Genomic DNA, 18955 nt, shown 5'->3' with positions numbered 1-18955 from the left:
CTGGGGAGGGCCGCTGCTCAGGCACATCTCTGTCAAGTAAAGGAGATTCAACTGAGGCAGCACAAGGGAACTCTCATCTGGGGACAACAACTGCAGGGAGAACACATATTTTCAGATGAACATGGGAGGGCAGAAGGCTGCCTAATACTGAAGCACCCCCAAACAACAAACCAAATGCAACAACTAGTGCAAGCATTCCTGGGGGAAGGCCTGCAGCAGATGGATTTGCATACGGTGATGTCATCCAAGCAGTGGGTCAAAGTTGGCTTCAACCCTCGTCTGCATATGAAAAGAGAAAAGGGGCGTGCAGGGCATGGCGGCCTTTTGCGGTGCTTGGATGACCCCTAGTTCACATTAAACACCTCCACCCTCCTTCGGTGTGGGGCTCATGTTGGCTGTGCCCCAGCCCCTGAAGCATTCAAGCTGATTTCTTGCAGTAGCTGGGCACTGTAACAGCTCCAGAGCTGCTCTGTACGGCAAGTAAAAGGGTGTGGGCCCTACAGCACTACCTGTAGTTTGCATTGTGCATTGGAAGGCACAAAGTAAGCAGACAGGAGGAGAAGTCAGGATAGTGCACAAGGGTATAAAAGGGAGGGGCTCATGAAAAAAGAAGTGGAAACAGACAGCAAACTAGGCTGGAGAGAGACCTGAGACAAAGAGATCTGAATTATACGAGAGCCGACCAGGGGAAACACAAATTATGCAGTCAAGCTTCCCACATTTGGGGAAATCGCAGGGGCACCACACCCAGAGTGCAATGGGTGAGCCTTGCCCTGGGAGAAGATCCTTCATGATCATAGTATCTCACCTGGCAAGTAAGTAGGAGTTGGGCTAGAGCTGGGGAGGGTCGCTGCTCGGGCACCCCCCTGTCAAGTGAAAGAGATCCAACTGAGGCAGCACAAGGAAACTCTCGAAAGAAGAACAAGGCTAGAGGAAGATCTGAGACAAATAAATCTGACTTTTACCAGAGCTGACCAGAGGAAAGCACAAACACAGTCCCCCACTACCACAAATAATGCAGTCGAGTTTCCCACATTTGGGGAAATCACAGGGGTCAGCATACCCGGAATGCAATGAATGAACCTCACCCTGGGAGAACAATCTTCATGACCATGGTATCTCCTATGCAAAATAAGTATGATTTGGGATAGGGCTGGGGAGGGCCGCTGCTCAGGCACATCTCTGTCAAGTAAAGGAGATTCAACTGAGGCAGCACAAGGGAACTCTCATCTGGGGACAACAACTGCAGGGAGAACACATATTTTCAGATGAACATGGGAGGGCAGAAGGCTGCCTAATACTGAAGCACCCCCAAACAACAAACCAAATGCAACAACTAGTACAAGCATTCCTGGGGGAAGGCCTGCAGCAGATGGATTTGCATATAGTGATGTCATCCAAGCAGTGGGTCAAAGTTGGCTTCAACCCTCGTCTGCATATGAAAAGAGAAAAGGGGCGTGCAGGGCATGGCGGCCTTTTGCGGCGCTTGGATGACCCCTAGTTCGCATTAAACACCTCCACCCTCCTTCGGTGTGGGGCTCATGTTGGCTATGCCCCAGCCCCTGAAGCATTCAAGCTGATTTCTTGCAGCAGCTGGGCACTGTAACAGCTCCAGAGCTGCTCTGAACGGCAAGTAAAAGGGTGTGGGCCCTGCAGCACTACCTGTAGTTTGCATTGTGCATTGGAAGGCACAAAGTAAGCAGACGGGAGAAGTCAGGATAGTGCGCAAGGGCATAGAAGGGAGCGGCTCAAGAAAAGAGAAGTTGAAACAGACAGCAAACTAGGCTGGAGAGAGACCTGAGACAAAGAGATCTGAATTATACGAGAGCCGACCAGGGGAAACACAAATTATGCAGTCAAGTTTCCCACATTTGGGGAAATCGCAGGAGCAGCACACCCAGAGTGCAATGGGTGAGCCTTGCCCTGGGAGAAGCACCTACATGATCATAGTATCTCACCTGCCAGGTAAGTAGAAGTTGGGCTAGAGCTGGGGAGGGTCGCTGCTCGGGTACCCCCCTGTCAAGTGAAGGAGATTCAACTGAGGCAGCACAAGGGAACTCTCGAAAGAAGAACAAGGCTAGAGGAAGATCTGAGACAAATAAATCTGACTTTTACCAGAGCTGACCAGAGGAAAGCACAAACACAGTCCCCCACTACCACAAATAATGCAGTCGAGTTTCCCACATTTGGGGAAATCACAGGGGTCAGCATACCCAGAATGCAATGAATGAACCTCACCCTGGGAGAACAATCTTCATGACCATGGTATCTCCTATGCAAAATAAGTATGATTTGGGATAGGGCTGGGGAGGGCCGCTGCTCAGGCACATCTCTGTCAAGTAAAGGAGATTCAACTGAGGCAGCACAAGGGAACTCTCATCTGGGGACAACAACTGCAGGGAGAACACATATTTTCAGATGAACATGGGAGGGCAGAAGGCTGCCTAATAATGAAGCACCCCCAAACAACAAACCAAATGCAACAACTAGTGCAAGCATTCCTGGGGGAAGGCCTGCAGCAGATGGATTTGCATACGGTGATGTCATCCAAGCAGTGGGTCAAAGTTGGCTTCAACCCTCGTCTGCATATGAAAAGAGAAAAGGGGCGTGCAGGGCATAGCGGCCTTTTGCGGCGCTTGGATGACCCCTAGTTCGCATTAAACACCTCCACCCTCCTTCGGTGTGGGGCTCATGTTGGCTATGCCCCAGCCCCTGAAGCATTCAAGCTGATTTCTTGCAGCAGCTGGGCACTGTAACAGCTCCAGAGCTGCTCTGTACGGCAAGTAAAAGGGTGTGGGCCCTGCAGCACTACCTGTAGTTTGCATTGTGCATTGGAAGGCACAAAATAAGCAGACAAGAGGAGAAGTCAGGATAGTGCACAAGGGTATAAAAGGGAGGGGCTCATGAAAAAAGAAGTGGAAACAGACAGCAAACTAGGCTGGAGAGAGACCTGAGACAAAGAGATCTGAATTATACGAGAGCCGACCAGGGGAAACACAAATTATGCAGTCAAACTTCCCACATTTGGGGAAATCGCAGGGGCACCACACCCAGAGTGCAATGGGTGAGCCTTGCCCTGGGAGAAGCACCTTCATGATCATAGTATCTCACCTGGCAGGTAAGTAGGAGTTGGGCTAGAGCTGGGGAGGGTCGCTACTCGGGCACCCCCCTGTCAAGTGAAAGAGATCCAACTTAGGCAGCACAAGGAAACTCTCGAAAGAAGAACAAGGCTAGAGGAAGATCTGAGACAAATAAATCTGACTTTTACCAGAGCTGACTAGAGGAAAGCACAAACACAGTCCCCCACTACCACAAATAATGCAGTCGAGTTTCCCACATTTGGGGAAATCACAGGGGTCAGCATACCCAGAATGCAATGAATGAACCTCACCCTGGGAGAACAATCTTCATGACCATGGTATCGCCTATGCAAAATAAGTATGATTTGGGATAGGGCTGGGGAGGGCCGCTGCTCAGGCACATCTCTGTCAAGTAAAGGAGATTCAGCTGAGGCAGCACAAGGGAACTCTCATCTGGGGACAACAACTGCAGGGAGAACACATATTTTCAGATAAAAATCTTGGTCATGCTCTGGTTTCTCTTCAGAACGAACAAATCTTTCGCCTCTTACTAAAGATTTCCGTGGAGAGGAGCAAAACCGAGTTTTATCTCAATTTTTGCATGCCCCATCTTTTTGGGGTTTCTTTTACCGGTTTAAAGATAGAATGAGTGTGCTTTAATGTAAGCTCATTTGCATAGAAATGACAGTAAATGTTTATTTATGTTCAAACAGAACTTTCTTGACCATGCTACTTGCTTTAAAGATCTGGGAGCACATGGAATACAGTACAAACCATGCTTATAGCAAGGAGAAGCCAGGTGAGAAATCTGCTTTCTTTCAAATTGGGCGCTCACTTTGATCTGAATGAGGACTGCTGGCACAGCACTCAGGCGACAGGTGGAATCTTGGTCATGCTCTGGTTTCTCTTCAGAATGAACAAATCTTTCGCCTTTTATTAAAGATTATCCGTGGAGAGGAGCAAAACTGAGTTTTATCTAAATTTTTGCATGCCCCATATTATTGGGGTTTCTTTTATCAGTTTAAAGACAGAACGAGTGTGCTTTCTTGTTAGCTTTAATGTAAGTTTATTTGCATAACAATGACAATAAATGTCTGTTTCTTTTCAAGCAGAACTTTCTTGACCATACTAATTGCTTGAAAGATCTGGGAGCACATGGAAAAGAGTACAAACCATGTTTATAGCAAGGGGAAGCCTGGTGAGAAATCTGCTTTCTTTCTTTCAAATTGGGTGCTCACTTTGAGCTGAATGAGGACTGCTGGCATGGCACTCAGGCGACAGGTGGAATCTTGGTCATGCTCTGGTTTCTCTTCAGAACGAACAAATCTATCGCCTTTTACTAAAGATTTCCATGGAGAGGAGCAAAACTGAGTTTTATCTCAATTTTTGCATGCCCCATATCATACCTCCCAACTGTCCCGATTTTCGCGGGACAGTCCCGTTTTTTGGGGACTGTCCCGCTGTCCCACCTGCGGGCCGCAGTGTCCCGCGGTGGGGAGGACAGTTGGGAGGCTCTGTCTGTCGCTGCCCTGCTTAGCAGAGCAGCGGTGAATAGTCGCTGTGCGCACAGCGTCTATTCACTGAAGTCAGAGGGAGAGGTGGCATGCCAGCGGCTCACAGAGCGCTGGGCATGCCCCCTCAGTGCCGAAAACGGGGGCGTGACTCGCGATCGCGGGTCCTCCCGCGAAGCCATGCCCCTTTTTACTTAGGCCACGCCCTTTTTGGGAGCGCGTGCGACTTCGCCGCGCGTGTGTCCCTCTTTGCGAGCCGACAAAGTTGGGAGGTATGCCCATATTATTGGGGTTTCTTTTATCAGTTTAAAGACAGAACGAGTGTGCTTTCTGGTTAGCTTTAATGTAAGTTTATTTGCATAACAATGACAGTAAATGTTTGTTTCTTTTCAAACAGAACTTTCTTGACCATGCTACTTGCTTGAAAGATCTGGGAGCACATGGAAAACAGTACAAACCATGCAGTATCACAAGAGCCTTTATTTGATCTTTCATGAAGATAGAGCAGAATTGAGGACACGTCAACAATTTCTGCCGAAGGTGGTTCATCTTTCCACATGGTGCCTTTGGCCACTGACACCTTCGTTGAGTCAAAGTCTCTGGCTGTGGTCAGAACTTTGAAAATTTATGTCACCAGAACGGTTCAGATTAGGAAAACAGAGGCTCTGTTTGTCCTGTATGCTCCCAACAGGATTGGGTGTCCTGCTTCCATGTAGACCATTATGCGCTGGATCTGTGGTAAGATTCAGCATGCTCATTCCATGGCAGGATTGCCGTTACTGAATTAGGTGAAGACCCATTCTACTAGAAAGGTGGGTTCATCCTGGGCAGCAGGTCGGGGAGTCTCGGCATTGCAACTTTGCCGAGCAGCTATTTAGTAAACACTTTTGCTAAGTTTTACAAGTTTGATACCTTGGCCGATGATAACTTCAAGTTGGGTCATTCGGTGCTGCAGAGTCGTACGCACTCTTCCACCCGTTCAAGAGCTTTGGTATAACCCCATGGTTCTTAATGTGACCCCAGCATCCTCTAGGTCGTATGAGAAAATAGGATTTTAATACCTACCGGTAAATCCTTTTCTCTTAGTCTGTAGAGGATGCTGGGCACCCGTCCCAGTCCATACTGTGTCTGCAGTTATTACTTGTGGTTATACACATGTTGTGTTATGGTTCTGGTCAGCTTTTTGCTGCAATTATTCATGCCGTTGGCTTGTGTTCTGTTGAATGCCACGTTCTGCGGCATGCTTAAGGTGTGAGCTGGTAAGATGCTCACCTTAGTTTAACAATAAATCCTTTCCTCGAAATGTCCGTCTCCATGGGCACAGTTCCTATAACTGGAGTCTGGAGGAGGGGCATAGAGGGAGGAGCCAGTTCACACCCTTTGATAGTCTTAAAGTGCCCATGTCTCTTGCGGATCCCGTCTATACCCCATGGTTCTTAATGTGACCCCAGCATCCTCTACGGACTAAGAGAAAAGGATGCCCTTGCGCACTATCCTGACTTCTCCTCCCGTCTGCTTACTTTGTGCCTTCCAACGCACAATGCAAACTACAGGTGGTGCTGCAGGGCCCACACCCTTTTACTTGCCTTACAGAACAGCTCTGGAGCTGTTACAGTGCCCAGCTGCTGCAAGAAATCAGCTTGAATGCTTCAGGGGATGGGGCATGGCCAACATGAGCCCCACACCAAAGGAGGGTGGGGGTGTTTAATGAGAACTAGGGGTCATCCAAGCACTGCAAAAGGCCGCCATGCCCTGCACGCCCCTTTTCTCTTTTCATATGCAGATGAGGGTTCCAGCCAACTTTGGCCCACTGCTTGAATAACATCACTGTATGCAAATCCGTCTGCTGCAGACCTTCCCCCAGGAAGGCTTGTACTAGATGTTGCATATGGTTTGATATTTGATGGTGCTTCAGTATTAGGCAGCCTTCCGCCCTCCCATGTTCATCTGAAAAGATGTGGTCTCCCTGCAGTTGTTGTCCCCAGACGAGAGTTCCCTTGTGCTTCCTCAGTTGAATCTCCTTAACTTGACGGGGGAGGGGCTGCCCGAGCAGCCACCCTCCCCAGCCCTATCCCAACTCATACTTAGTTTGCATATGAGATCTCTTGATCATGAAGATTGTTCTCACAGGGTGAGGTTCATCCATTATATTTTAAAATAGGAAGGTACAAATTACATATTTGAATTGCATTTATGTGCTGGATTCAAATGTCCCCCCCCCCCCTTCCTTTCTCAATTGTGCCCGTCAGCAGCTATTCTAAGGTTGCTGCCAATGGGTGTGACACATTAATTTCTTCTGTGGGGTACACTGGACTCCACAAGGATTCACATTGGGGTGTAGAGTAGGATCTTGATCTGAGGCACCAACCGGCTCAAAGCTTTTGACTGTTCCCAAGATGCTCAGTGCATTCTCCTCTATAACCCCGCTTCCATGAACAGGGAGCTCAGTTTGTAGTTGGTGCCTTCAGTAGCAGGCCACTTAACAGGGGCCTGCCTCAGGCAGCCTATTCTTAGCTATAAATTTTGACAAGAAAAGAAGAACTTGTTTTATGAGAATCTACAAGGGCTGCAGCAGGCTAGGTCTAATAGACATCTTTACTGCAGCTTCATCACTCCCAGCGGCGCTGTATACACCCGTGCCCTGGTTGCTGGGTCACTGCAGCGGAGGGTCCGGTTTCATCCTAAGGTCAGTCACACACACACCACCCTTCCGGATCACGAGGCCGCTGATGAAGGGGAGCGTGGCCGTAGGGGGTGGACCGTGTGCGCACTGGCGTGGACACTGATTACTGGGCAGCCGCTCCACTAGCCACCAGGTACAGTTAAGGAGCACAGGTCTGGGGGTTTTTCTCCTATATTAACCCAATTTTGTACTGCCCGCAGCGCATTGTGATAGGTAATAGGGCCTGATTCAGGTTGGATTGCAATCACAATAAGCGATCCAACTGCAAAAATTGCTAAGAGCATACGCATGTGCCTGCATTTTCTGCGGCACCCCGCAGAGAATGCGATCGCCTCTGCCTGTCAATCGGGGCGGGGGGGGATAGGTGGGTCAGCAACACTCCATTTCCAAGTCAGGGATGGAGCGGTGCGGGGGCAAGGCTTCAAAATGGGGTCTGCAACGGAGTAGACACAGGGGGCGTGGTCACAGCGGCTGTATGACATCACATTCAGCCGCTGTGATCACAAAAATGGTGGCGGCTTCCTGCGCGCACATACAGTCTGCACCAGCAGGAGGCTACACCATTTTTTATGATCACGCTGAACTGCAGTGCGACTGCAATTACAGCATGGTCAAGAAGGGAGGCGTCATGCTGGGTGGCCATGCCCTTTCACTGTGCAGGAGCCAGCACCGCTCACACACTAGTCCCCGGGTGCAGCCCCCAACCCCCGGGACACCCGGAGCAACAAAATGTAGATTCAGGCCACCAGGCCACGCCCCTACCTATGAAACCATGCCTCCTTTTTACCATTGCGCTGCTTATCTGCGCGCACTGCATTACAATCTCCCTCGCCACCTCTCTGGGTGTCACCAGTGATAGTGACACCTCTGCCATGCTTGTAGCAGCTGGTCCTAAGATCTACGCCTCAAGCCCTGAGTGTTTGCCCTTGTGACTTGTTGATCATCATAGCGAAGCAGATGCTTACAGAAAACTGCAGGGGCTTAGATTGAAAATAAAAAAATTGATTGGTATAAGGTAGAGAGGAGCGGGTTCGGTTCTCCGAGAACCGAATTCCCCACGAACTCCACGTTGTTTACACTGGTCCGAGGCAGGCTCGGTTGTTCCCGCCTGACTCGCAAAACCTGAACAAGGGAAAATGTCATCATCCCGCTGTCGGATTCTCGCGAGATTCGGATTCCATATAAAGAGCTGCGCGTTGCCGCCATTTTTACTCGTGCATTGAAGAGAGAGCGGAATGGACGTGGCTATGTTCTCTCAGTGGAAATCTCAATATCAGTGCTCAGTATCAGTGGTTACTTATTGCTGCTCAGTAATACTAGTAGTGTGTCTCTCCTGCTCAGTGTCAGTTCTCAGTAGTATCCTCATCAGTGCTCAGTATCACTGCTCATTGTCTTGTGCTGCATTGTGGTGCTCAGCATACTACAGTACATTACTAATAGTCCAGTGCTGCATCTTGCTGCTCAGTGTCAGTTCTAGTATCCTCATCAGTGCTCACTATCACTGTTCATTGCATTTTGGTTTTCTGTATACTACAGTAACATAGTAATATAGTAACATATAGTAACATAGTTTTTGAGGTTGAATAGAGGCAAATTGCCCATCGTGTTCAACCTGTTTTAAGTTGTGATGATTCTACATACTTGCTGAATAATGTTTTATGACTAGTTAGCTACTATAACTCATGTTACCCCCGGATTAACCATGTTGATATTTTAAGTATTATAACCTTAGATAGCTTTTTCATTCAGAAATGTATCCATTCCTTTTTTAAATCCAATTACAGAGTCCGCCATTACCACCTTCCCTGGCAGGGAATTCCACATCCTGATTGCCCTAACAGTGAAGATCATAGTATCTCACCTGGCAGATAAGTAGGAGTTGGGCTAGAGCTGTGGAGGATTGCTGCTCGGGCACCCCCTGTCAAGTGAAGGAGATCCAACTGAGGCAGCACAAGGGAACTCTCGAAAGAAGAACAAGGCTAGAGGAAGATCTGAGACAAAGAAATCTGACTTTTACCAGAGCTGACCAGAGGAAAGCACAAACACAGTCCCCCACTACCACAAATAATGCAGTCGAGTTTCCCACATTGGGGAAATCACAGGGGTCAGCATACCCAGAATGCAATGAATGAACCTCACCCTGGGAGAACAATCTTCATGACCATGGTATCTCCTATGCAAAATAAGTATGATTTGGGATAGGGCTGGGGAGGGCCGCTGCTCAGGCACATCTCTGTCAAGTAAAGGAGATTCAACTGAGGCAGCACAAGGGAACTCTCATCTGGGGACAACAACTGCAGGGAGAACACATATTTTCAGATGAAAATCTTGGTCATGCTCTGGCTTCTCTTCAGAACGAACAAATCTTTCGCCTTTTACTAAAGATTTCCGTGGAGAGGAGCAAAACTGAGTTTTACCTCAATTTTTGCATGCCCCATCTTTTTGGATTTTCTTTTATCGGTTTAAAGATAGAATGAGTGTGCTTTAATGAAAGCTCATTTGCATAGAAATTACAGTAAATGTTTGTTTCTTTTCAAACAGAACTTTCTTGACCATGCTACTTGCTTGAAAGATCTGGGAGCACATGGAATACAGTACAAACCATGCTTATAGCAAGGAGAAGCCAGGTGAGAAATCTGCTTTCTTTCAAATTGGGCGCTCACTTTGATCTGAATGAGGACTGCTGGCATGGCACTCAGGCGACAGGTGGAATCTTGGTCATGCTCTGGTTTCTCTTCAGAATGAACAAATCTTTCGCCATTTATTAAAGATTTCCGTGGAGAGGAGCAAAACTGAGTTTTATCTCAATTTTTGCATGCCCCATATTATTGGGGTTTCTTTTATCAGTTTAAGGACAGAATGAGTGTGCTTTCTTGTTGGCTTTAATGTAAGTTTATTTGTATAACAATGACAGTAAATGTCTGTTTCTTTTCAAACAGAACTTTCTTGACCATGCTACTTGCTTGAAAGATCTGGGAGCACATGGAAAAGAGTAAAAACCATGCTTATAGCAAGGGGAAGCCTGGTGAGAAATCTGCTTTCTTTCTTTCAAATTGGGTGCTCACTTTGAGCTGAATGAGGACTGCTGGCATGGCACTCAGGCGACAGGTGGAATCTTGGTCATGCTCTGGTTTCTCTTCAGAACGAACAAATCTTTCGCCTTTTACTAAAGATTTCCGTGGAGAGGAGCAAAACTGAGTTTTATCTCAAATTTTGCATTCCCCATCTTATTGGGGTTTTATTTTATCTGTTTAAAGATAGAACGAGTGTGCTTTAATGTAAGCTCATTTGCATAGAAATGACAGTAAATGTTTGTTTCTTTTCAAACAGAACTTTCTTGACTATACTAATTGCTTGAAAGATCTGGGAACACATGGAAAAGAGTACAAACCATGTTTATAGCTAGGGGAAGCCTGGTGAGAAATCTGCTATCTTTCTTTCAAATTGGGTGCTCACTTTGAGCTCAATGAGAACTGCTGGCATGGCACTCAGGCGACAGGTGGAATCTTGGTCATGCTCTGGTTTCTCTTCAGAACTAACAAATATTTCGCCTTTTATTAAAGATTTCCGTGGAGAGGAGCAAAACTGAGTTTTATCTCAATTTTTGCATGCCCCATATTATTGGGGTTTCTTTTATCAGTTTAAAGACAGAACGAGTGTGCTTTCTTGTTAGCTTTAATGTAAGTTGCCATAGATGCAGTGAAACACACGTGTAGGGCACGGCGTGTCCGCGTGTATTTGACTCATGTGAAATGTTATAAAACAAAAATATATGATTATGATGTTAGCTGTTAGTCTCCACTAATAGGGAATAGAAGCTGAGCTATAAGAAAGGAATACACTAGATATGATGTCACTTAGCAGATACAATGTCTAAAGTGCATACAGATAGCTACTAATAACTCTTGATAAGAAAGTATATCAGTGTGGGTATATTTATATGATGGGATATTGGGACTAGTGAATATATATCACTCCTGCTGTCCAGATTGGCAATAACCAGACAATTATGATAAGAGTAGAGATGTCACATGGGCTGCTATAGATATTAATTTAATGCTGTATGTGTCATTTGTTACAAATGGATACATTTTCTATGAGTCAGCCTAGCAGCTGCATGTTCTAACAGAACACTATCCTCACACAGAATCTGCTAACCTTGAGATAACTAAATGACAGTGTGTAACAGTCTCTTTACTATAAGACTGTTACAAAGTAATATATATATTTGAAGTCAGTCTAGCAGCTGTGTGTTCCAGCAGTTTATAAGACAAAGAAAATCTCCTATTGTGGAATCTAGACACATGGGACTGCTGGCCTGTGTCATACTATTTCTATGTAATACCAGTAACATGTATATAACTGTTACATCATTGTTACAAATGGATAAATCTTTGAGTCAGCCTAGCAGCTGCATGTCCTAACAGGACACCATAAATCCTTTACAGTGTAACAAATTGATTGGTAACACTTAAAGGCTGGAGAGCAGTTATATGCCTTACTAGCATACTCAATATACCACATTATTACACCAGTTACCACGATTATTGACAGCGCATTTGATATATTATATTACCCTCACACTGAGTCTGTTTACCTTTAGATAACTAAGTGACCGAATATGTAACAGTTTCTCTATCATAAGACTGTTACAAAGTGAGATAGATATATTTGGAAGTCAGTCAAACAGCTGTGTGTTTCAGCGGTTTATAAGAAAATCCCTCATTGTGGAATCTGGACCACTAAGGGTTATTATATATATAGCACATGGAATTGCCACATCTCCCTATATGATAATTTCATTACACTGTAACATAATAAGAATTAACTCTTTAACAGTGTAAATAGAGAGTAATGAATCTCTGACACATGGAATATATTATTTCTTAGATGAATTGGATAAACCATTATGACAGACACTTTGCTTCCTAATAAGAATTGAGGTGGCTATACCTCTAAGGAAAGCATTATTGCCTACGCCTAGATCAGATTAAATAAGATCTGGCTGAATATATGAAGGAAGGTTGCTATTTATATGAGAATTGGAATTGCTATATTCCTTAAGGCAACCCCACCGATTGATATATGTTGTCAATTAAGTATATCTGAACGGCTATATCTGGACCAGATTTAATAAGATCTGGCTGATTATATGAAGGAGGGCTGCTATTTATATTGGAATTGCCATATTCCTTAAGGCAACCGCACCTGTTGGTATATCTCGCCAATTAACTATATCTAAACAGCTAAATTAAAGCTATTCATCATTTTTTTAGTTTGGATATTAATAAATATGATCTTTCCATGATGCATAGAGATTTCCCTATCAAGTGATTCCTTATCCGATATAGAAAGCTATCCCCCTGTGGTATTGAATTTAGGAATATAGTCTTAGGGGACACAGAGAAATAAGTGATCCCCATCTACCTAAGCACCCCACAAATTGGAGGTTAGCTTACCGGTTATACTCAATCACCCCCACAAATTCGCCAATGGGGATGGCTTCCCGGGAGGTAACCCCTATTGAGTGAAGGGAGTATATAGGATACGACCCAGTGGTACCTGACGACATAGATACTAACAGCTATTTAATAACATTACGCTAGAAAGTGATTATTAGCAACATATATATCTATATAAACAACCCCGCCAGGGTTGTGCCTTCAAAAATAATCACACACGGACACGCTTTTTAAACCTTTTTTTCACATCTCTTTATTCTTCTTATGCACATGTATGTTAGTTCTGTGATTTTAACCTTTATGTTTCACTGCAGTTTGGGATAATAATATTAATATTTATCCAATTTTAATACATACTTAATAAAGGTTATATTTTATGATTCATTCATTCTGTCCAGTGCGTCAACAGTGCAGATTTCTTCTTGTTTTTTCTCCCAAATTCTATAACAATGACAGTAAATGTTGTTTCTTTTCAAACAGAACTTTCTTGACCATGCTACTTGCTTGAAAGATCTGGGAGCACATGGAAAACAGTACAAACCATGCAGTATCACAAGAGCCTTTATTTGATCTTTCATGAAGATAGAGCAGAATTGAGGACACGTCAACAATTTCTGCCGAAGGTGGTTCATCTTTCCACATGGTGCCTTTGGCCACTGACACCTTCGTTGAGTCAAAGTCTCTGGCTGTGGTCAGAACTTTGAAAATTTATGTCACCAGAACGGTTCAGATTAGGAAAACAGAGGCTCTGTTTGTCCTGTATGCTCCCAACAGGATTGGGTGTCCTGCTTCCATGTAGACCATTATGCGCTGGATCTGTGGTAAGATTCAGCATGCTCATTCCATGGCAGGATTGCCGTTACTGAATTAGGTGAAGACCCATTCTACTAGAAAGGTGGGTTCATCCTGGGCAGCTGGTCGGGGAGTCTCGGCATTGCAACTTTGCCGAGCAGCTATTTAGTAAACACTTTTGCTAAGTTTTACAAGTTTGATACCTTGGCTGATGATAACCTCAAGTTGGGTCATTCGGTGCTGCAGAGTCGTACGCACTCTCCCACCCGTTCAAGAGCTTTGGTATAACCCCATGGTTCTTAATGTGACCCCAGCATCCTCTAGGTCGTATGAGAAAATAGGATTTTAATACCTACCGGTAAATCCTTTTCTCTTAGTCCGTAGAGGATGCTGGGCACCCGTCCCAGTCCATACTGTGTCTGCAGTTATTACTTGTGGTTATACACATGTTATGTTATGGTTCTGGTCAGCTTTTTGCTGCAATTGTTCATGCCGTTGGCTTGTGTTCTGTTGAATGCCACGTTCTGCGGCATGCTTAAGGTGTGAGCTGGTAAGATGCTCACCTTAGTTTAACAATAAATCCTTTCCTCGAAATGTCCGTCTCCCTGGGCACAGTTCCTATAACTGGAGTCTGGAGGAGGGGCATAGAGGGAGGAGCCAGTTCACACCCTTTGAAAGTCTTAAAGTGCCCATGTCTCTTGCGGATCCCGTCTATACCCCATGGTTCTTAATGTGACCCCAGCATCCTCTACGGACTAAGAGAAAAGGATGCCCTTGCGCACTATCCTGACTTCTCCTCCCGTCTGCTTACTTTGTGCCTTCCAACGCACAATGCGAACTACAGGTGGTGCTGCAGGGCCCACACCCTTTTACTTGCCTTACAGAACAGCTCTGGAGCTGTTACAGTGCCCAGCTGCTGCAAGAAATCAGCTTGAATGCTTCAGGGGATGGGGCATGGCCAACATGAGCCCCACACCAAAGGAGGGTGGGGGTGTTTAATGCGAACTAGGGGTCATCCAAGCACCGCAAAAGGCCGCCATGCCCTGCATGCCCCTTTTCTCTTTTCATATGCAGATGAGGGTTCCAGCCAACTTTGGCCCACATCTTGGATGACATCACCGTATGCAAATCCGTCTTCTGCAGACCTTCCCCCAGGAATGCTTGTACTAGTTGTTGCATATGGTTTGATATTTGATGGTGCTTCAATATTAGGCAGCCTTCCACCCTCCCATGTTCATCTGAACAGATGTGGTCTCCCTGCAGTTGTTGTCCCCAGACGAGAGTTCCCTTGTGCGTCCTCAGTTGAATCTCCTTAACTTGACGGGGGAGGGGCTGCCCGAGCAGCCACCCTCCCCAGCCCTATCCCAACTCATACTTATTTTGCATATGAGATCTCTTGATCATGAAGATTGTTCTCACAGGGTGAGGTTCATCCATTATATTTTAAAATAGGAAGGTACAAATTACATATTTGAATTGCATCTATGTGCTGGATTCAAATGTCCCCCCCCCCCTTTCCTTTCTCAATTGTGCCCGTCAGCAGCTATTCTAAGGTTGCTGCCAATGGGTGTGACACATTAATTTCTTCTGTGGGGTACACTGGACTCCACAAGGATTCACATTGGGGTGTAGAGTAGGATCTTGATCTGAGGCACCAACCGGCTCAAAGCTTTTGACTGTTCCCAAGATGCTCAGCGCATCCTCCTCTATAACCCCGCTTCCATGAACAGGGAGCTCAGTTTGTAGTTGGTGCCTTCAGTAGCAGGCCACTTAACAGGGGCCTGCCTCAGGCAGCCTATTCTTAGCTATTAATTTTGACAAGAAAAGAAGAACTTGTTTTATGAGAATCTACAAGGGCTGCAGCAGGCTAGGTCTAATAGACATCTTTACTGCAGCTTCATCACTCCCAGCGGCGCTGTATACTCCCGTGCCCTGGTTGCTGGGTCACTGCAGCGGAGGCTCCAGTTTCTTCCTAAGGTCAGTCACACACACACCGCCCTTCCGGATCACGAGGCCGCTGATGAAGGGGAGCGTGGCCGTAGGGGGTGGACCGTGTGCGCACTGGCGTGGACACTGATTACTGGGCAGCCGCTCCACTAGCCACCAGGTACAGTTAAGGAGCACAGGTCTGGGAGTTTTACTCCTATATTAACCCAATTTTGTACTGCCCGCAGCGCATTGTGATAGGTAATAGGGCCTGATTCAGGTTGGAATGCAATCACAATAAGCGATCCAACTGCAAAAATTGCTAACAGCATACGCATGTGCCTGCATTTTCTGCGGCACCCCGCAGAGAATGCGATCGCCTCTGCCTGTCAATCGGGGCGAGGGGGGGGAGAGGGGGGTCAGCAACACTCCATTTCCAAGTCAGGGATGGAGCGGTGCGGGGGCAAGGCTTCAAAATGGGGTCTGCAACGGAGGAGACACAGGGGGCGTGGTCACAGCGGCTGTATGACATCACATTCAGCCGCTGTGATCACAAAAATGGTGGCGGCTTCCTGCGCGCACATACAGTCTGCACCAGCAGGAGGCTACACCATTTATTATGATCACGCTGAACTGCAGTGCGACTGCAATTACAGCATGGTCAAGAATGGAGGTGTCATGCTGGGTGGCCATGCCCTGTCACTGTGCAGGAGCCAGCACCGCACACATACTAGTCCCCGGGTGCAGCCCCCAACCCCCGGGACACCCGGAGCAACAAAATGTAGATTCAGGCCACCAGGCCACGCCCCTACCTATGAAACCATGCCTCCTTTTTACCATTGCGCTGCTTATCTGCGCGCACTGCATTACAATCTCCTTCGCCACCTCTCTGGGTGTCACCAGTGATAGTGACACCTCTGCCATGCTTGTAGCAGCTGGTCCTAAGATCTACGCCTCAAGCCCTGAGTGTTTGCCCTTGTGACTTGTTGATCATCATAGCGAAGCAGATGCTTACAGAAAACTGCAGGGGCTTAGATTGAAAATAAAAAAATTGATGGGTATAAGGTAGAGAGGAGCGGGTTCGGTTCTCCGAGAACCGAATTCCCCACGAACTCCACGTGGTTTACACTGGTCCGAGGCAGGCTCGGTTGTTCCCGCCTGACTCGGAAAACCTGAACAAGGGAAAATGTCATCATCCCGCTGTCGGATTCTCTCGAGATTCGGATTCCATATAAAGAGCTGCGCGTTGCCGCCATTTTTACTCGAGCATTGAAGAGAGAGCGGAGAGGACGTGGCTATGTTCTCTCAGTGGAAATCTCAATATCAGTGCTCAGTATCAGTGGTTACTTATTGCTGCTCAGTAATACTAGTAGTGTGTCTCTCCTGCTCAGTGTCAGTTCTCAGTAGTATCCTCATCAGTGCTCAGTATCACTGCTCATTGTCTTGTGCTGCATTGTGGTGCTCAGCATACTACAGTACATTACTAATAGTCCAGTGCTGCATCTTGCTGCTCAGTGTCAGTTCTAGTATCCTCATCAGTGCTCACTATCACTGCTCATTACATTGTGGTGTTCTGTATACTACAGTAACATAGTAATATAGTAACATATAGTAACATAGTTTTTGAGGTTGAATAGAGGCAAATTGCCCATCGTGTTCAACCTGTTTTAAGTTGTGATGATTCTACATACTTGCTGAATAATGTTTTATGACTAGTTAGCTACTATAACTCATGTTACCCCCGGATTAACCATGTTGATATTTTAAGTATTATAACCTTGGATAGCTTTTTCATTCAGAAATGTATCCATTCCTTTTTTAAATCCAATTACAGAGTCCGCCATTACCACCTTCCCTGGCAGGGAATTCCACATCCTGATTGCCCTAACAGTGAACATCATAGTATCTCACCTGGCAGGTAAGTAGGAGTTGGGCTAGAGCTGTGGAGGATTGCTGCTCGGGCACCCCCTGTCAAGTGAAGGAGATCCAACTGAGGCAGCACAAGGGAACTCTCGAAAGAAGAACAAGGCTAGAGGAAGATCTGAGACAAAGAAATCTGACTTTTACCAGAGCTGACCAGAGGAAAGCACAAACGCAGTCCCCCACTACCACAAATAATGCAGTCGAGTTTCCCACATTTGGGGAAATCACAGGGGTCAGCATACCCAGAGTGCAATGAATGAACCTCACCCTGGGAGAACAATCTTCATGACCATGGTATCTCCTATGCAAAATAAGTATGATTTGGGATAGGGCTGGGGAGGGCCGCTGCTCAGGCACATCTCTGTCAAGTAAAGGAGATTCAACTGAGGCAACACAAGGGAACTCTCATCTGGGGACAACAACTGCAGGGAGAACACATATTTTCAGATGAACATGGGAGGGCAGAAGGCTGCCTAACACTGAAGCACCCCCAAACAACAAACCAAATGCAACTACTAGTGCAAGCATTCCTGGGGGAAGGCCTGCAGCAGATGGATTTGCATATGGTGATGTCATCCAAGCAGTGGGTCAAAGTTGGCTTCAACCCTCGTCTGCATATGAAAATAAAAAAGAGGTGTGCAGGGCATGGCGGCCTTTTGCGGCGCTTGGATGACCCCTAGTTTGCATTAAACACCTCCACCTTCCTTCGGTGTGGGGCTCATGTTGGCTATGCCCCAGCCCCTGAAGCATTCAAGCTGATTTCTTGCAGCAGCTGGGCACTGTAACAGCTCCAGAGCTGCTCTGTAAAGCAAGTAAAAGGGTGTGGGCCCTGCAGCACTACCTGTAGTTTGCATTGTGCGTTGGAAGGCACAAAGTAAGCAGACGGGAGAAGTCAGGATAGTGCACAAGGGCATAGAAGGGAGCGGCTCAAGAAAAGAGAAGTGGAAACAGACAGCAAACTAGGCTGGAGAGAGACCTGAGACAAAGAGATCTGAATTATACGAGAGCCGACCAGAGGAAACACAAATTATGTAATCAAGTGTCCCACATTTGGGGAAATCGTAGGAGCAGCACACCCAGAGTGCATTGGGTGAGCCTTGCCCTGGGAGAAGCACCTTCCTGATCATAGTATCTCACCTGGCAGGTAAGTAGGAGTTGGGCTAGAGCTGGGGAGGGTCGCTGTTCGGGCACCCCCCTGTCAAGTGAAGGAGATCCAACTGAGGCAGCACAAGGAAACTCTCGAAAAAAGAACAAGGCTAGAGGAAGATCTGAGACAAAGAAATCTGACTTTTACCAGAGCTGACCAGAGGAAAGCACAAACACAGTCCCCCACTACCACAAATAATGCAGTCGAGTTTCCCACATTTGGGGAAATGACAGGGGTCAGCATACCCAGAATGCAATGAATGAACCTCACCCTGGGAGAACAATCTTCATGACAATGGTATCTCCTATGCAAAATAAGTATGATTTGGGATAGGGCTGGGGAGGGCCGCTGCTCAGGCACATCTCTGTCAAGTAAAGGAGATTCAACTGAGGCAGCACAAGGGAACTCTCATCTGGGGACAACAACTGCAG

At 46.5% G+C, this 18955-nt stretch overlaps 17 non-coding genes across 17 annotated transcripts; 7 read left to right on the top strand and 10 right to left on the bottom strand.

The window, feature by feature from the left end:
- Nucleotides 1-660: 660 nt before the first annotated feature.
- Nucleotides 661-823, bottom strand: LOC135001765 (U1 spliceosomal RNA). The gene has a single exon (XR_010203097.1). It is a non-coding gene; the product is annotated as a U1 spliceosomal RNA (small nuclear RNA).
- Nucleotides 824-975: 152 nt separating this feature from the next.
- Nucleotides 976-1139, bottom strand: LOC135001810 (U1 spliceosomal RNA). The gene has a single exon (XR_010203139.1). It is a non-coding gene; the product is annotated as a U1 spliceosomal RNA (small nuclear RNA).
- A 671-nt stretch (nucleotides 1140-1810) lies between these two features.
- On the bottom strand, nucleotides 1811-1973 carry LOC135001820 (U1 spliceosomal RNA). The gene has a single exon (XR_010203149.1). It is a non-coding gene; the product is annotated as a U1 spliceosomal RNA (small nuclear RNA).
- Nucleotides 1974-2125: 152 nt separating this feature from the next.
- LOC135001821 (U1 spliceosomal RNA) lies at nucleotides 2126-2289 on the bottom strand. Its single transcript, XR_010203150.1, has one exon. It is a non-coding gene; the product is annotated as a U1 spliceosomal RNA (small nuclear RNA).
- A 674-nt stretch (nucleotides 2290-2963) lies between these two features.
- Nucleotides 2964-3126, bottom strand: LOC135001759 (U1 spliceosomal RNA). Its single transcript, XR_010203093.1, has one exon. It is a non-coding gene; the product is annotated as a U1 spliceosomal RNA (small nuclear RNA).
- A 152-nt stretch (nucleotides 3127-3278) lies between these two features.
- On the bottom strand, nucleotides 3279-3442 carry LOC135001802 (U1 spliceosomal RNA). The gene has a single exon (XR_010203131.1). It is a non-coding gene; the product is annotated as a U1 spliceosomal RNA (small nuclear RNA).
- A 144-nt stretch (nucleotides 3443-3586) lies between these two features.
- Nucleotides 3587-3702, top strand: LOC135001774 (U5 spliceosomal RNA). Its single transcript, XR_010203105.1, has one exon. It is a non-coding gene; the product is annotated as a U5 spliceosomal RNA (small nuclear RNA).
- Nucleotides 3703-3972: 270 nt separating this feature from the next.
- On the top strand, nucleotides 3973-4089 carry LOC135001788 (U5 spliceosomal RNA). The gene has a single exon (XR_010203118.1). It is a non-coding gene; the product is annotated as a U5 spliceosomal RNA (small nuclear RNA).
- A 286-nt stretch (nucleotides 4090-4375) lies between these two features.
- LOC135001790 (U5 spliceosomal RNA) lies at nucleotides 4376-4488 on the top strand. Its single transcript, XR_010203120.1, has one exon. It is a non-coding gene; the product is annotated as a U5 spliceosomal RNA (small nuclear RNA).
- A 4813-nt stretch (nucleotides 4489-9301) lies between these two features.
- On the bottom strand, nucleotides 9302-9464 carry LOC135001770 (U1 spliceosomal RNA). The gene has a single exon (XR_010203101.1). It is a non-coding gene; the product is annotated as a U1 spliceosomal RNA (small nuclear RNA).
- Nucleotides 9465-9608: 144 nt separating this feature from the next.
- Nucleotides 9609-9724, top strand: LOC135001773 (U5 spliceosomal RNA). The gene has a single exon (XR_010203104.1). It is a non-coding gene; the product is annotated as a U5 spliceosomal RNA (small nuclear RNA).
- Nucleotides 9725-9994: 270 nt separating this feature from the next.
- LOC135001783 (U5 spliceosomal RNA) lies at nucleotides 9995-10110 on the top strand. The gene has a single exon (XR_010203113.1). It is a non-coding gene; the product is annotated as a U5 spliceosomal RNA (small nuclear RNA).
- Nucleotides 10111-10396: 286 nt separating this feature from the next.
- Nucleotides 10397-10512, top strand: LOC135001769 (U5 spliceosomal RNA). The gene has a single exon (XR_010203100.1). It is a non-coding gene; the product is annotated as a U5 spliceosomal RNA (small nuclear RNA).
- Nucleotides 10513-10787: 275 nt separating this feature from the next.
- Nucleotides 10788-10903, top strand: LOC135001785 (U5 spliceosomal RNA). The gene has a single exon (XR_010203115.1). It is a non-coding gene; the product is annotated as a U5 spliceosomal RNA (small nuclear RNA).
- A 6628-nt stretch (nucleotides 10904-17531) lies between these two features.
- Nucleotides 17532-17695, bottom strand: LOC135001752 (U1 spliceosomal RNA). The gene has a single exon (XR_010203086.1). It is a non-coding gene; the product is annotated as a U1 spliceosomal RNA (small nuclear RNA).
- Nucleotides 17696-18366: 671 nt separating this feature from the next.
- On the bottom strand, nucleotides 18367-18529 carry LOC135001763 (U1 spliceosomal RNA). The gene has a single exon (XR_010203095.1). It is a non-coding gene; the product is annotated as a U1 spliceosomal RNA (small nuclear RNA).
- A 152-nt stretch (nucleotides 18530-18681) lies between these two features.
- LOC135001812 (U1 spliceosomal RNA) lies at nucleotides 18682-18845 on the bottom strand. The gene has a single exon (XR_010203141.1). It is a non-coding gene; the product is annotated as a U1 spliceosomal RNA (small nuclear RNA).
- Nucleotides 18846-18955: the final 110 nt, after the last annotated feature.

The sequence above is a fragment of the Pseudophryne corroboree genome, unplaced genomic scaffold (genome assembly GCF_028390025.1).
Source record: "Pseudophryne corroboree isolate aPseCor3 unplaced genomic scaffold, aPseCor3.hap2 scaffold_1677, whole genome shotgun sequence".
NCBI lineage: Eukaryota > Metazoa > Chordata > Amphibia > Anura > Myobatrachidae > Pseudophryne > Pseudophryne corroboree.
The sequence above is the reverse complement of the archived record's forward strand: the minus strand, read 5'-3'. Positions and strand labels throughout refer to the sequence as shown.